Source organism: Rutidosis leptorrhynchoides, chromosome 9 (assembly GCF_046630445.1).
Source record: "Rutidosis leptorrhynchoides isolate AG116_Rl617_1_P2 chromosome 9, CSIRO_AGI_Rlap_v1, whole genome shotgun sequence".
NCBI classification, from domain to species: domain Eukaryota; kingdom Viridiplantae; phylum Streptophyta; class Magnoliopsida; order Asterales; family Asteraceae; genus Rutidosis; species Rutidosis leptorrhynchoides.
This window is the reverse complement of record NC_092341.1, coordinates 68,758,889-68,773,058: the sequence shown is the minus strand read 5'-3', so window position 1 is coordinate 68,773,058 and position 14,170 is coordinate 68,758,889.

Below are 14,170 nucleotides of genomic sequence, written 5' to 3'. Positions count from 1 at the left end.
TTAAATTTTACCAAAGTTTCCAAATATATTGGCGTTTGTTTGCTGAATGATAAATGGTGCACATCATTTGTTCATTCCGTCTTGTTGTTATTTCACATATATTTTGCATCTTGTCGTCAAAATTAGTTGCTTTTGCTGAACTTAATGCCAGTCTTTGAAAATGCGTTGTTTTACCCTGTTGTGTACATAAGATAAACTGCAAATATATATACATATTTTTGAAGTTTGGTATATTACCCCACATTCAAAAATTATTAAAATCTAAGAATAAAAGTTAGACAATTATAAAAATGATTACAATATTAACAAAAGTATTAAACGTATCAATCATTACAAATTACAAAATAAAAAAAAAATAAGTATACTAAGGATGATATTGGTACCAATAGGGGTTCCAGGCATAACCATAGGTGCTATAGAATGCTTCGGCAGGGTCATACGTAGGATACGGTGGCTGCATCTCTATAGACCAGGGAGGGAAGATGGGTTTCGGTGTAGGAATATAGTTTCTACCTATATGTTGGCAATGAGCTATGATTTGGTTCTGATGAACTTGCCAATCTTCAAATGCTCTCTGTCTAGCATTTTCGTATTCCTGAGAAGCTATAAACCTTTGCATTTCTTGCATTTCATTCCCCCCTCCTACATTACCTTGCTGCTGGTTTCTCTCCACCTGTGGATGTCTACCATGGTATCGTACTGCGGCGTTATTTCGCCTCTTCAAAACTTTCGCACCATGGTATACATTTAAACCTATAGTATCGCGGGGTTCTGGTTCTTCTACTAATAATCCCCCCCGACTTATATCCACACCGAGATATTCACCAATCAAAGTAATAAAAATACCACCTCCTATTATGCTATGCGGTCGCATCCCCCGAACCATAGCTGATAAATAATAACCCACACAATATGGTATACTTACAGCGCTTTGTGGGTCTCGAATACACATATGGTAAAAAAAATCCTGTTCATTTACTTTTTCCTTGTTCTTACCCCTTTGTGTAATCGAATTAGCTAAAAACCTATGTATCACTCTTAATTCGGCTCTATCTATATCCAAATAAGAGTAATTTCCCCCTTTGAAACGGTGATGGCTTGTCATTTGACTCCACACACCGTGTGTATCAAAATTTTCATCTATCTTTCTACCGTTTAGTATCAATCCTCTACAATCGGCAGATGCTAACTCCTCAGGCGTATATATACGTAAAGCCTGAGCCATGTCCAGTAAAGACATGTGGCGCATCGAACCGCCTAACAAAAATCTAATAAAAGAACGATCGGTTAAACTAGCTACCCGATCATTCAACTCTATACTACATAACAATTCTTCACACCATACTTTATATACAGGTCTACGCATGGTGAATAAATGTACCCAGTCATTAAAAAAAGAATTACCATACCTCTGTACAAGTAATTCCCTAATTGGCCCGGCCAATTCTACAGCTTCTAAGGGTCCCCATTTTATGACCCTTGGTACCTCAACAACCTTAGAATGAAGAGTGTGCAAACCCCTTTGATATTTTGGATAATCTATCCAAAGTCTGTCAAATCTCAGGTTCGGGTGCAACTCTTCCAAGTGCATATCAGAAAAGGTCATGACTGGATGAGGTATATCCTGCTTGTAGTAGTTATCCACCTCCTGTTGTTCCAAATTCTCAGCAGGAGCATTGCGGGCTTGGGATGAAGATTCACCCCTTTCAGTCTGCAAAACACATCAAACACAAATTTTGTGCATCCAAATATGCATTAGTGTCAGCAAAATCATCAATCAAAATAATTACAATGACATGATCAATTTATATCAAACTTAAGCTCATTTTCACATTTTTATCAAATCTACACTTTTTCAAATAAGCATATACGAAAATGTTCGCCAAGTTCATAAACATTCAACTCAAATAACATGTCAAAATAATCATTACTAGCAATTAAACAAGTCTCAAATGGCATTATCTTTCAAAAATCAAGTTCATGAATTTTAGACTTGAAAAAGTCCACTTTAATTCTCAAAATCATGTTTAGGCTCAAAGTTTGGATCATTTAACTACCTAGACATGTTACACTACTTAATTTAGCAACAATTCATGACAAAAATCGGCCATAACCTGTTTATATCAAAAAGATCCAAATTTGCTCAAGAACACAAACCCTAGATTATTCAAAATTTGAAGTTTAAGGCTTCTAATCATGTTAAACAGCATCAATCTAGGTTATACAAGCATAATTCATAAATAATTTAAGCCTAATTACACTAAAAAGCATCAAAATCAAATTGGGAAAAAAAATGACTCAAGAACACCAAATTTCGGATTAAATGGTGTTTAGGTGTAGAAATTTACCGTTTTTCTTGAGTAATTCTTAGATAGCATCCTTCTCAACATGATTTTAGCAAAAGATTTGATGATTAACGGTTAAAAATTGTGATTTTTGGGGTGTTTTTGGGTGGTTTTTCGGAGTATTTCGATGCAAGTGATTTTGCAATGGGAGCCGTTTTAGGACAAAGGATTGAAAAACGATTTCAACCTATTTATTACGCTAGTAAGACATTACAAGGAGCACAGACGAATTACACAACTACTGAAAAAGAACTCCTTGCTATTGTCTTTGCTTTTGACAAATTTCGTTCATATCTCGTTCTATCCAAAACGATAGTCTATACCGACCATTCTGCTCTTAGATACCTATTTTCAAAACAAGATGCTAAACCAAGATTAATCCGTTGGATCTTACTCTTACAAGAGTTTGATATTGAAATCCGAGATAAAAGAGGAGCAGAAAATCTCGCCGCTGATCATCTTTCTCGTCTTGAAAATCCCGAATTAGAAGTTCTAAATGAATCGGCCATACAAGACAACTTTCCTGATGAATATCTATTGAAGATAGATTATAATGAAATCCCATGGTTTGCAGACTATGCAAACTACTTAGTTTGTGGATTCCTTGAAAAAGGATTATCGTACCAAAGACGAAAGAAATTCTTCAGTGATATAAAACACTATTTCTGGGAAGATCCACACCTGTTTAAAAGTTGTCCCGATGGAATAATACGCCGATGTGTATTTGGAGATGAAGCTAGTAAAATTTTAAACCATTGTCACACAGGACCAACAGGAGGGCATTATGGGCCTCAACTAACAGCAAGAAAAGTTTATGATGCTGGATTCTATTGGCCTACAATTTACAAAGACGCACACCTTCTTTGCAAATCCTGTGATGCATGTCAAAGGGCCGGAAAAATAAATCAACGTGATGAAATGCCACAAAATGTCATCCAAGTATGTGAAGTATTTGACATTTGGGGTATTGACTTTATGGGTCCATTTCCAAAATCTCATAATAATCTATATATACTCGTAGCCATTGATTATGTATCTAAATGGGCGGAAGCACAAGCTCTCCCAACTAACGATGCACGAGTTGTAGTCAACTTTTTAAAACGTCTTTTTGCAAGGTTTGGAACACCGAAAGCTTTAATAAGTGATCGGGGTACTCATTTCTGTAATAATCAACTTGAGAAAGTTCTTAAAAGATATGGAGTAACTCATAAAATCTCCACCGCATATCATCCACAAACAAGTGGACAAGTTGAAAATACCAACCGAGCTTTAAAACGTATTCTAGAGAAAACCGTAGGATCAAATCCGAAGGAATGGTCCATTAAATTGGAGGATGCACTCTGGGCTTTTAGAACAGCCTACAAAACTCCAATTGGAACCACACCTTTTAGACTTGTTTATGGAAAAGCATGTCATCTTCCAGTAGAAATTGAACACAAAGCATTTTGGGCTTTGAAGACATGTAATCTTGATTTACATGAAGCCGGACGTCTACGATTAAGTCAACTAAACGAATTAGAAGAATTAAGACATGAAGCATACGAAAATTCGTTAATCTATAAAGAAAGAACGAAGAAATGGCATGATAAAAGAATCAGAAGTTCAAAAGAATTTAAAGAAGGAGACAGAGTTCTTCTTTTCAATTCACGATTCAAGCTATTTCCTGGAAAATTGAAATCAAGATGGTCTGGACCATTCATAGTCAAAAGAGTTTTCCCATACGGAACGATAGAATTAATAAATTCAAATGGGATTGAATTTAAAGTTAATGGTCACAGAGTTAAACATTAAATATAATATACACAAGATCCTATTTAAATTCGTATCCCTTTGACTTTAAAATATATAAAATATGACATAATATAAACACGTCAAAGTTTCCGGGATAACCCTTTACCCATTTATATTAATTTTAGCTCATTCATACTTAATTAAACATCTATTGTTATTCAAATGGGTTTGGCAGTGTACCTAATCGTATCCCTAGTAAAATATAAACTATTTCGTATCCCTTAGCTTTGACATCAAGTAATTTTTGAGACCAGGGAGGGAAGTGCGATAAAATAAAATTTTAAAAAAAAATTTACGGGTTGTAAATGCATAATATAAAGTTTCGGGTTGAAAAAGATTCTGAAAAATGCTCAGAATACTTGTCCCGTTGGCATAAAATATGACACCGAAAGTTTATATTAAAAAAAAAAAAAAATTAAAAAAAAAGTTTTTTTTTTATTACCTTTAGATTTTTAGACTCTAGTTACAATTTTTTGTATTAAGTTTAGTTTTGCCATAGTTATTTTTATTTCTAGAATTTTTAGGTTTGCCGTAAAATCCCTTAAGTGCCAAAAAACTTGATGTGGTAGCGTGGGGGTACGAAATATACTATTATTTTTAATACAAAATACGTTACAAATTACACAAGTTATTTATTTATTTATAGAGTGGGATATACCTAAACCTTGCTACAACACTATAGGCAGTGTACCTAATCGTAGAGTAGTGTAGTTTTTAGTAAGTCCGGTTCGTTTCACAGGGAGCTGGTGATACTTACTATATTTTTAACAACTATATTTATACAAAATATATATAATTATATAAGTAGTAATATATTATAAAAGGGGAGTTTTACCGTTTAATGACCGGTTTGTCGATTCTATATTTTAAGCGCAAAGATAAATGACGATAATTAAAGTGCGTAAAATAATGACAATAAATAAAATGACAGTAAATAAAATTGCGAGTAATAAAATGACAGTAAATAAAGATACGATGAGAAATACAATAAAAGAATTATGCTTATTTAAACTTCCGTAATCATGATGTTTGACGTGTTGATTTTAATTTATTACCATGGGTTAATTGTCCTTTGTCCTGGTTTATTTGATACGTCTATCTGGTTTTTGTCCATAATAGTCCATCGGTCATAAATATAAAGTGCGAGTATCCTCGTCAAATTACCCTTATACCCGAAGTCAAATATTCCAACTGATTAAGGATTTAAACTGTGACGCAGTTATCACTTCTGTCAACAATTACACCAGTTATCACTGTATGTAATCCACCCCTGTTTTAATTAGTTTATGAATATTAATACATCCACTTGATCAGAATGAATAATCAATTACCCAACCCAATTGATTAATTAAATGATTATAACAGATTCCATATGAACGTCACTAAATAGGACAACCATAATCATTATTAATTATTAGATTAATTAATTTGAAGATAGGTTCGACAGACTCCAATGAGTTGTCACTCAATTAGACAATACCCCCCATCTATTAATAGTCAATAGTCCAATTTCCACAAGTGTCGGTCTTTTGCCCAAACCTTAATTATGGTCCAAAGTTCAATAACCCCATCTTAATATTTTAGCCTAACATCACGATTACTTCGGCTCAAATAAGAATAATAATAACTTAGTTACGAGACATTAAATTAAAAAGGAAGAACATAGCTTACAGTGATGATTAATCGCGTATCGTTACATGGACAGAGTTCTGACTTAAATCCTTACAATATTCGCTAACATACCATTATTATTATTATCTAAAATTAAAATTAAAATTATAATATATATAAATATGTTTACAGAAAGATAGAAAGAGAGAATTGGCATAGATCTATAATCGATATTCGTTCTTTTATAGACGAATTTTGAATTCAAACTTTCACTTATGACCCCTTAACTATGCTCAATTAACAACTTTTTATTATTTAATATTATTCTTATTATGAATTATTTAAATATTATATTTTATTCTTGTGCATAGTTGACTCGTAATTTTTACACCGTTGCGTCGAGCGTTGAGAGTTGACTCATGTCCCGGTTCCGGATTTTCGAACGTCCTTGCGTACTATTTTATATCGTGTACTTTGCGTTTTGTAACTTGTACTCTTGTCATTTTTAGACGTTCCTCATCAATAATTTGAACCTTTTTAATTGTATGTTGTACTTTTGAGCTTTTTGGACCTTTGTGTCTTCAATTCGTCGTTTTCGCCTTTTGTCTTCGCACTTATTTAATATAAACGAATATTACTTGAAAATGGAACAATTGCAACTAAAATCTTGTCTTTCTTGGGGGATAATGCTATGAAATATATGTTCCTTTTTAGCCTTATCAATATCCCTACACTTGAGCGTTGCTTGTCCTCAAGCAATATAGTCTTGAAAAACACTTGAATCACTTAATATAAACTTTTTTTTTACGTTTTTTTTTTCTTTCTTATTTCTCGCTATTCTAGTTTTAGGATAAGATTTTTATTCTACTTCTTATCTAAATTTCTTAAAATTACGAAAATTTATTTTTAGTGGTTTAATTGATAGACATCAAAATTTTCTGGTTCGTAGTAATAGTTGGATTTGTACGTGGACCGGGTTATTGGAGCCAAACAATACTCAATTATATTGAGACCAAACGAATCCTGCCCCTCTGCTGCATCTTTTGGCTATTCGAAACGTGGGCAAAATCAGAAAAGTCTATTAATTGGATAACTTATATAATTTTTCTTTCCTTTTAAAAACTAATAGGATATTCAGTGAATGCACCGAGTTAAACGTTCACCACCTTTCATACGTTCACTACCTATAACTCGATCAAGACATCTAGCCAATATTGTCACCGTTGATTTTTCTTTAGAATCATTATCTAGTCGACCAAGAACTCCAACTCAAATTTCCGATAATCCATCTTTTGAACCCGACCTCACAATTGAGAATCCGGAGAATATTCAGGGACAATTCCAAGATCCAGAACCACTAATCATTCCTCCTGAACCACAAACCATTAAATCAGAATCTTCTAGTGATTCGTATTCAACAAATTCAATTATGGAAAATCTGGAACTTCTAAGTATGGAAGACCGAATGAGAGCCACACGCACGGGCCAAGGTCATGCCATTATTAAGCCAACATTAATGCGCCAGATTATGAAATCAAAGGACGAATCCTACACATGGTAACTAATCAGTGCCAATATAGTGGTGCGCCGAAGGAAGATCCAAACGAACATCTTCGTACGTTTAAAAGAATTTGTACACTATTCAAAATCCGAGAAGTGGAAGATGAGCAGATCTATCTCATGTTGTTTCCCTGGACTTTAAAGGGAGAAGCCAAAGATTGGTTAGAATCGTTACCTGAAGGGGCGATTGACACATGGGATGTTTTAGTTGAGAAATTTCTTAAAAGATTCTTTCCGGCATCTAAAGCCGTGAGACTTCAAGGAGAAATTGTTACGTTCACACAAAAGTCAAATGAAACTCTATATGAGGCGTGGACAAGATTTGGAAAGTTGTTGAGAGGATGTCCTCAACACGGTTTAGACACTTATCAAATAGTACAAATATTCTATCAAGGTGTCAACGTTGCTACACGAAAAGACATCGGCATAACAGCTGGTGGTTCCATTATGAAGAAAACCGCAACTGAAGCTTACAAAATTATTGATAACACAGCCTCCCACTCTCATGAGTGGCACCAAGAGAAAGATATATATCGTTCATCTAAAGCGGCTAGAGCCGATTCTAGCCATAACTTTGATTCCGTTTCCGCAAAAATAGATGCTTTCGAGAGACGAATGGAAAAGATGAATAAAGATATTCACGCAATACGAATCAGTTGTGAGCAATGCGGTGGACCACACTTAATGAAAGACTGTCACATTGAACAAACGATGGAACAACGTGAGAATGTTGTCTACACGAACCAAAGGCTGGAAAATAGTTATCAGAATAATTATCAACCGCCAAGGCCAAACTTCAATCGAAATTAAAACATTCTTTACAATCTAAAAGGACCCGACAATAACTCGTATAACCAACAAGGTCCGAATAACCAACTAACTCAAAATAACACTTTCAATCAACAAAGACCTGGCTTGTATAAACCACCACAACAAACCGAAGAGAAAAAGTCAAATCTGGAAGAAGTGGTATTTAAGCTAGTTGAATCTCAAACACAATTTATTGAAACTCAAACCCAAACGAATGAGAGGTTTGATCAGTCATTTAGAACTCAACAAGCTTCCATTTTGAATCTAGAAAAACAAGTAGGTACTCTTGTTAGATTGATGAGTGAAAGGGAACAAGGAAAGCTACCGAGTAATAATGAAGTAAATCCTCGGAATGAAAATGTTAACATGATATCAACAAATTCTGAAAAACCAATACCAGAAGATGGGAAAGTTTTAGATGTAAGTAACAATGAAGAAGTTACACCACCACCACCACCCGAGTATGTAAAGCCAGTGGTGGCACCATACAGACCACCCATCCCGTTTCCAAGAAAAGGAGTTGAGTATGAGCAAGTAATAGGTAATAAAGTTTGTGATACCTCTGGAAAGAAGAAGAAGAAGAATAAAAAAGTGCAAGAAACAAAAACAGTAGAAGTAAACCCGGTGAAGACAGTTCCACCAAATCCTCCACCTAGGGTAGGTGATCCGGGTGAATTTATTGTTCCTTGTCTACTTAGTGACTGTGTCATGTATGATGCACTAGCAGATTTAGGTTCAAGTGTGAGTGTTATGCCTCTTTCATTATATAAGAGATTAGGTGTAAGTGAGTTAACTCCAACGGATATGAGTGTTCGACTCCTTGATCAAACCATTAAGCACCCAGTTGGAATTGCTGACAACCTACCCGTTCAAGTAGGTAATTTAACCTTTCTAGTCGAATTCATTGTCATTGACATAGAAGAGGACTCAAACGTTCCTCTAATTTTAGGTCGACCATTCTTAGCGTCCACCGGGGCGTTATTTGATGTAAGAAAGGGTAGAATGATACTTAGTAATGATGAGAAATCGATCACCTTTATGATTCGACAGTCTAAATATCCACAAACCAAAACCGTTGAACCGACAAAAATGATTGGTAAGAACCATGTTGTTTTACCAACTCCAACGGTAATGCTTAACAATAATAGAACGCCTAAGTGTGGGGAAAATGAAGTAACACCTAATGATGACTTGATAATAAAGAACCCCATAGTTGATACGGAATTAAATAACCCCGTTATTAACAGTTCAATGAAGAAACTTTTTAAACGGGTTATTGATGCTAAAAGTAAGGGAAACTTTAAGTTATATAACCGGTTAGTATCCAATCTGTCGCCTAAAGAAAAGGCGAAGCTAGTTGAATTTGTGGATATTACGGAAAAAGCTGGTCACTGGCTTAAAGCAAAAGTCACAGATATGCAAGTTGATTATGGTCCAAGAGAAATTGACGATGAAGTTAATCACAATTTCGACACCACATCTACCTAAGTGTGAGGAGATTCAAATATTCTAAAAAGAAAATGCTGTTTGGAGTTAGTTGTTCTGTTCTCGTGTAGTTCCGAGAATGAAATTCGATTGGTCTTTTCCGCTAGCAGACACTAAAGAACTAGTTTTCTCCCCCCATTCTGATTTTTTTTTATTTTGTAGGTTTTATATGAAATTAATATGCTTTTTAAATTTAAGTTTTGTGTGAATTTAAAAACAAAATTTACTTTATTTCATTAAGTAAAAAAATGATTTCTAAAATTCGTCGTGAGTTGAAGATTAGGTAGTTGAACCGAAATTACTTTAACCGAGGGCGGGACGAGAAATTTTGTTATCATTATTTTTAATTTAATTGATTTAAAGTATGTCAAAAAAAAAAAATATTAGATTTTATAAATTTTTGAACGTGGGGTAATATACCCAACTTCAAAATTATGTATGTTTGTATTTTATGTTATATACAAAACAGGGTAAAATAACGCACTTTCAAAGACTGTCATTAAGTTCAGAAAAAGGTACTAATTTTGACGACAAGAAACAAAATATCAAATGTGAAATAACAACAATATGTTTGCAAACTCGGTATTTTTAATCATTTTTCTACACTAATCACCCTCATGAATTTAAATTTTTACTGATTTCTTGCAAATGAGGGCATTGCAAGATCTCAAGTGTGGGGAAGGGTTATAAATTCTTTTGGGTTTACACTTGTTTTAATTGCCAAATTTTGTGAAAATTTGAAAAAAATTTCAACTAAATGAATTCAAAATCATGTTTATACATATTTATGAACGGTGAAAACTAGGTGATAATACCGAAATTATCGTTACCTCGGAAAGGACATAAATTGAGAAACAACCTAAAATACTTGAATTCATTTAAAATGGAATAAAGGAGAATAAAAAGGCAAAGAAAGAAACTAAGTGTGGGGAGAATGTACCAAGTTATTCAATTAAAAACTATCTATCACATATCTTTGTACAAGATTATTGCAGGTACTTTTGTTTTGGATGATACTAATCAGTTTTACCCGATTTACTATAATACTTTTGAAAGAAAGATGGATCTACACGATGAATCAATTCCATCATTTGAAGGAAGTAAAGTCTTCCGAAAAAGACACACGCTTCTTGATTTAGGTCAAGAAGTTGTCGTCCAGACCAGCTGTAGGTTGACGAAAAATCTAGAAAAGTCATCACTAAAATCGGCTGGAAATCCACGGACCTCAGCATTAAATAGGGTCGCCATGTGGTCAGATTTATCCTAACCATGAGAAGGATTTATCTCGTACAATGGGGGGGCACCGTGCAAATTAGCTTGATAAGACTAATGAATCAGATCCCCAGAAAGGATAATCTCCTTAAAGATTAAAAATCAGCTTTTAAGACTGATATTACTCAATCCTAGAGATTGACCTTAAAGATTGAGAATTCAAACTCATGGAATTCAATGATATCTAAACTCGAGCTTGAACGAGAAAATATTTTGATCAAAATTGCAAACCGATTTGTTTTCTGAAAATCCATTTTCAATGCGTTCATTACCATTGAACGTAAAATCCTAGGAATTCACCTGGAATTCATTAGGTCACCTGAACCAAATCGGGTGTCAACCGTAAGAACGGTGGTTGCATAGCATGGTCGGAGACAGGACCTTGTGCCAGACCGAAAAATCATAGGATGATCTTTACTATCGCTCCTACCAAGGATAGTTCTAGCATCCGACACGTTAAAAGACCATAATCATCTGCATGTCACGGGACATTGCCTTAACAGTTTCTTGTTCATCGCTTTCCTTTACAACCGGACGGTAGTTTGCCGAAAGGTAATATACGGAACAAGTAAACTGGATGTGTGCTTTCCGATACCGGGATAGCAGTGGATTACACGAACCTAAATGTTTTTAGCCAAAATATTGATCCACAAATATATTTTGCAACACCAATGGTGGATCAAATCAGAAAACTTATCTAGGGTAAAAGCTAGATTGAATTTTCAAAAGATCAAATGTTTTCATAAAGATCCTATTTCCTAAAGGATCTAAATTTTTATAGTCATGTGGGACTGTAAACTGCCTTTCAAATGTGCACTTTGCTTTGAAAACCGAAAGTAAATCGGCTATTTGATTGCAAGTGTCGTTGACCTAAACCCGAGGCAACTGTGGATGACACACCCACCTTTAACCACATTGTTACTATCATTGTTCATATCGCCGTATTGAAGTCACTGATGTACAAAGTGTGAAGAATAAAGAAGTGATTCAAGTGTTTTTCAAGACTATATTGCTTGAGGACAAGCAACGCTCAAGTGTGGGGATATTGATAAGGCTAAAAAGGAACATATATTTCATAGCATTATCCCCCAAGAAAGACAAGATTTTAGTTGCAATTGTTCCATTTTCAAGTAATATTCGTTTATATTAAATAAGTGCGAAGACAAAAGGCGAAAACGACGAATTGAAGACACAAAGGTCCAAAAAGCTCAAAAGTACAACATACAATTAAAAAGGTTCAAATTATTGATGAGGAACGTCTAAAAATGACAAGAGTACAAGTTACAAAATGCAAAGTACACGATATAAAATAGTACGCAAGGACGTTCGAAAATCCAGAACCGGGACATGAGTCAACTCTCAACGCTCGACGCAACGGTGTAAAAATTACGAGTCAACTATGCACAAGAATAAAATATAATATTTAAATAATTCATAATAAGAATAATATTAAATAATAAAAAATTGTTAATTGAGCATAGTTAAGGGGTCATAAGTGAAAGTTTGAATTCAAAATTCGTCTATAAAAGAACGAATATCGATTATAGATCTATGCCAATTCTCTCTTTCTATCTTTCTGTAAACATATTTATATATATTATAATTTTAATTTTAATTTTAGATAATAATAATAATGGTATGTTAGCGAATATTGTAAGGATTTAAGTCAGAACTCTGTCCATGTAACGCTACGCGATTAATCATCACTGTAAGCTATGTTCTCCCTTTTTAATTTAATGTCTCGTAACTAAGTTATTATTATGCTTATTTGAGCCGAAGTAATCGTGATGTTAGGCTAAAATATTAAGATGGGGTTATTGAACTTTGGACCATAATTAAGGTTTGGGCAAAAGACCGACACTTGTGGAAATTGGACTATTGACTATTAATAGATGGGGGGTATTGTCTAATTGAGTGACAACTCATTGGAGTCTGTCGAACCTATCTTCAAATTAATTAATCTAATAATTAATAATGATTATGGTTGTCCTATTTAGTGACGTTCATATGGAATCTGTTATAATCATTTAATTAATCAATTGGGTTGGGTAATTGATTATTCATTCTGATCAAGTGGATGAATTAATATTCATAAACTAATTAAAACAGGGGTGGATTACATACAGTGATAACTGATGTAATTGTTGACAGAAGTGATAACTGCGTCACAGTTTAAATCCTTAATCAGTTGGAATATTTGACTTCGGGTATAAGGGTAATTTGACGAGGATACTCGCACTTTATATTTATGACCGATGGACTATTATGGACAAAAACCAGATAGACGTATCAAATAAACCAGGACAAAGGACAATTAACCCATGGTAATAAATTAAAATCAACACGTCAAACATCATGATTACGGAAGTTTAAATAAGCATAATTCTTTTATTGTATTTCTCATCGTATCTTTATTTACTGTCATTTTATTACTCGCAATTTTATTTACTGTCATTTTATTTATTGTCATTATTTTACGCACTTTAATTATCGTCATTTATCTTTGCGCTTAAAATATAGAATCGACAAACCGGTCATTAAACGGTAAAACTCCCCTTTTATAATATATTACTACTTATATAATTATATATATTTTGTATGAATATAGTTGTTAAAAATATAGTAAGTATCACCAGCTCCCTGTGAAACGAACCGGACTTACTAAAAACTACACTACTCTACGATTAGGTACACTGCCTATAGTGTTGTAGCAAGGTTTAGGTATATCCCACTCTATAAATAAATAAATAACTTGTGTAATTTGTAACGTATTTTGTATTAAAAATAATAGTATATTTCGTACCCCCACGCTACCACATCAAGTTTTTTGGCACTTAAGGGATTTTACGGCAAACCTAAAAATTCTAGAAATAAAAATAACTATGGCAAAACTAAACTTAATACTAAAAATTGTAACTAGAGTCTAAAAATCTAAAGGTAATAAAAAAAAACTTTTTTTTTTAATTTTTTTTTTTAATATAAACTTTCGGTGTCATATTTTATGCCAACGGGACAAGTATTCTGAGCATTTTTCAGAATCTTTTTCAACCCGAAACTTTATATTATGCATTTACAACCCGTAAATTTTTTTTTAAAATTTTATTTTATCGCACTTCCCTCCCTGGTCTCAAAAATTACTTGATGTCAAAGCTAAGGGATACGAAATAGTTTATATTTTACTAGGGATACGATTAGGTACACTGCTAAACCCATTTGAATAACAATAGATGTTTAATTAAGTATGAATGAGCTAAAATTAATATAAATGGGTAAAGGGTTATCCCGGAAACTTTGAC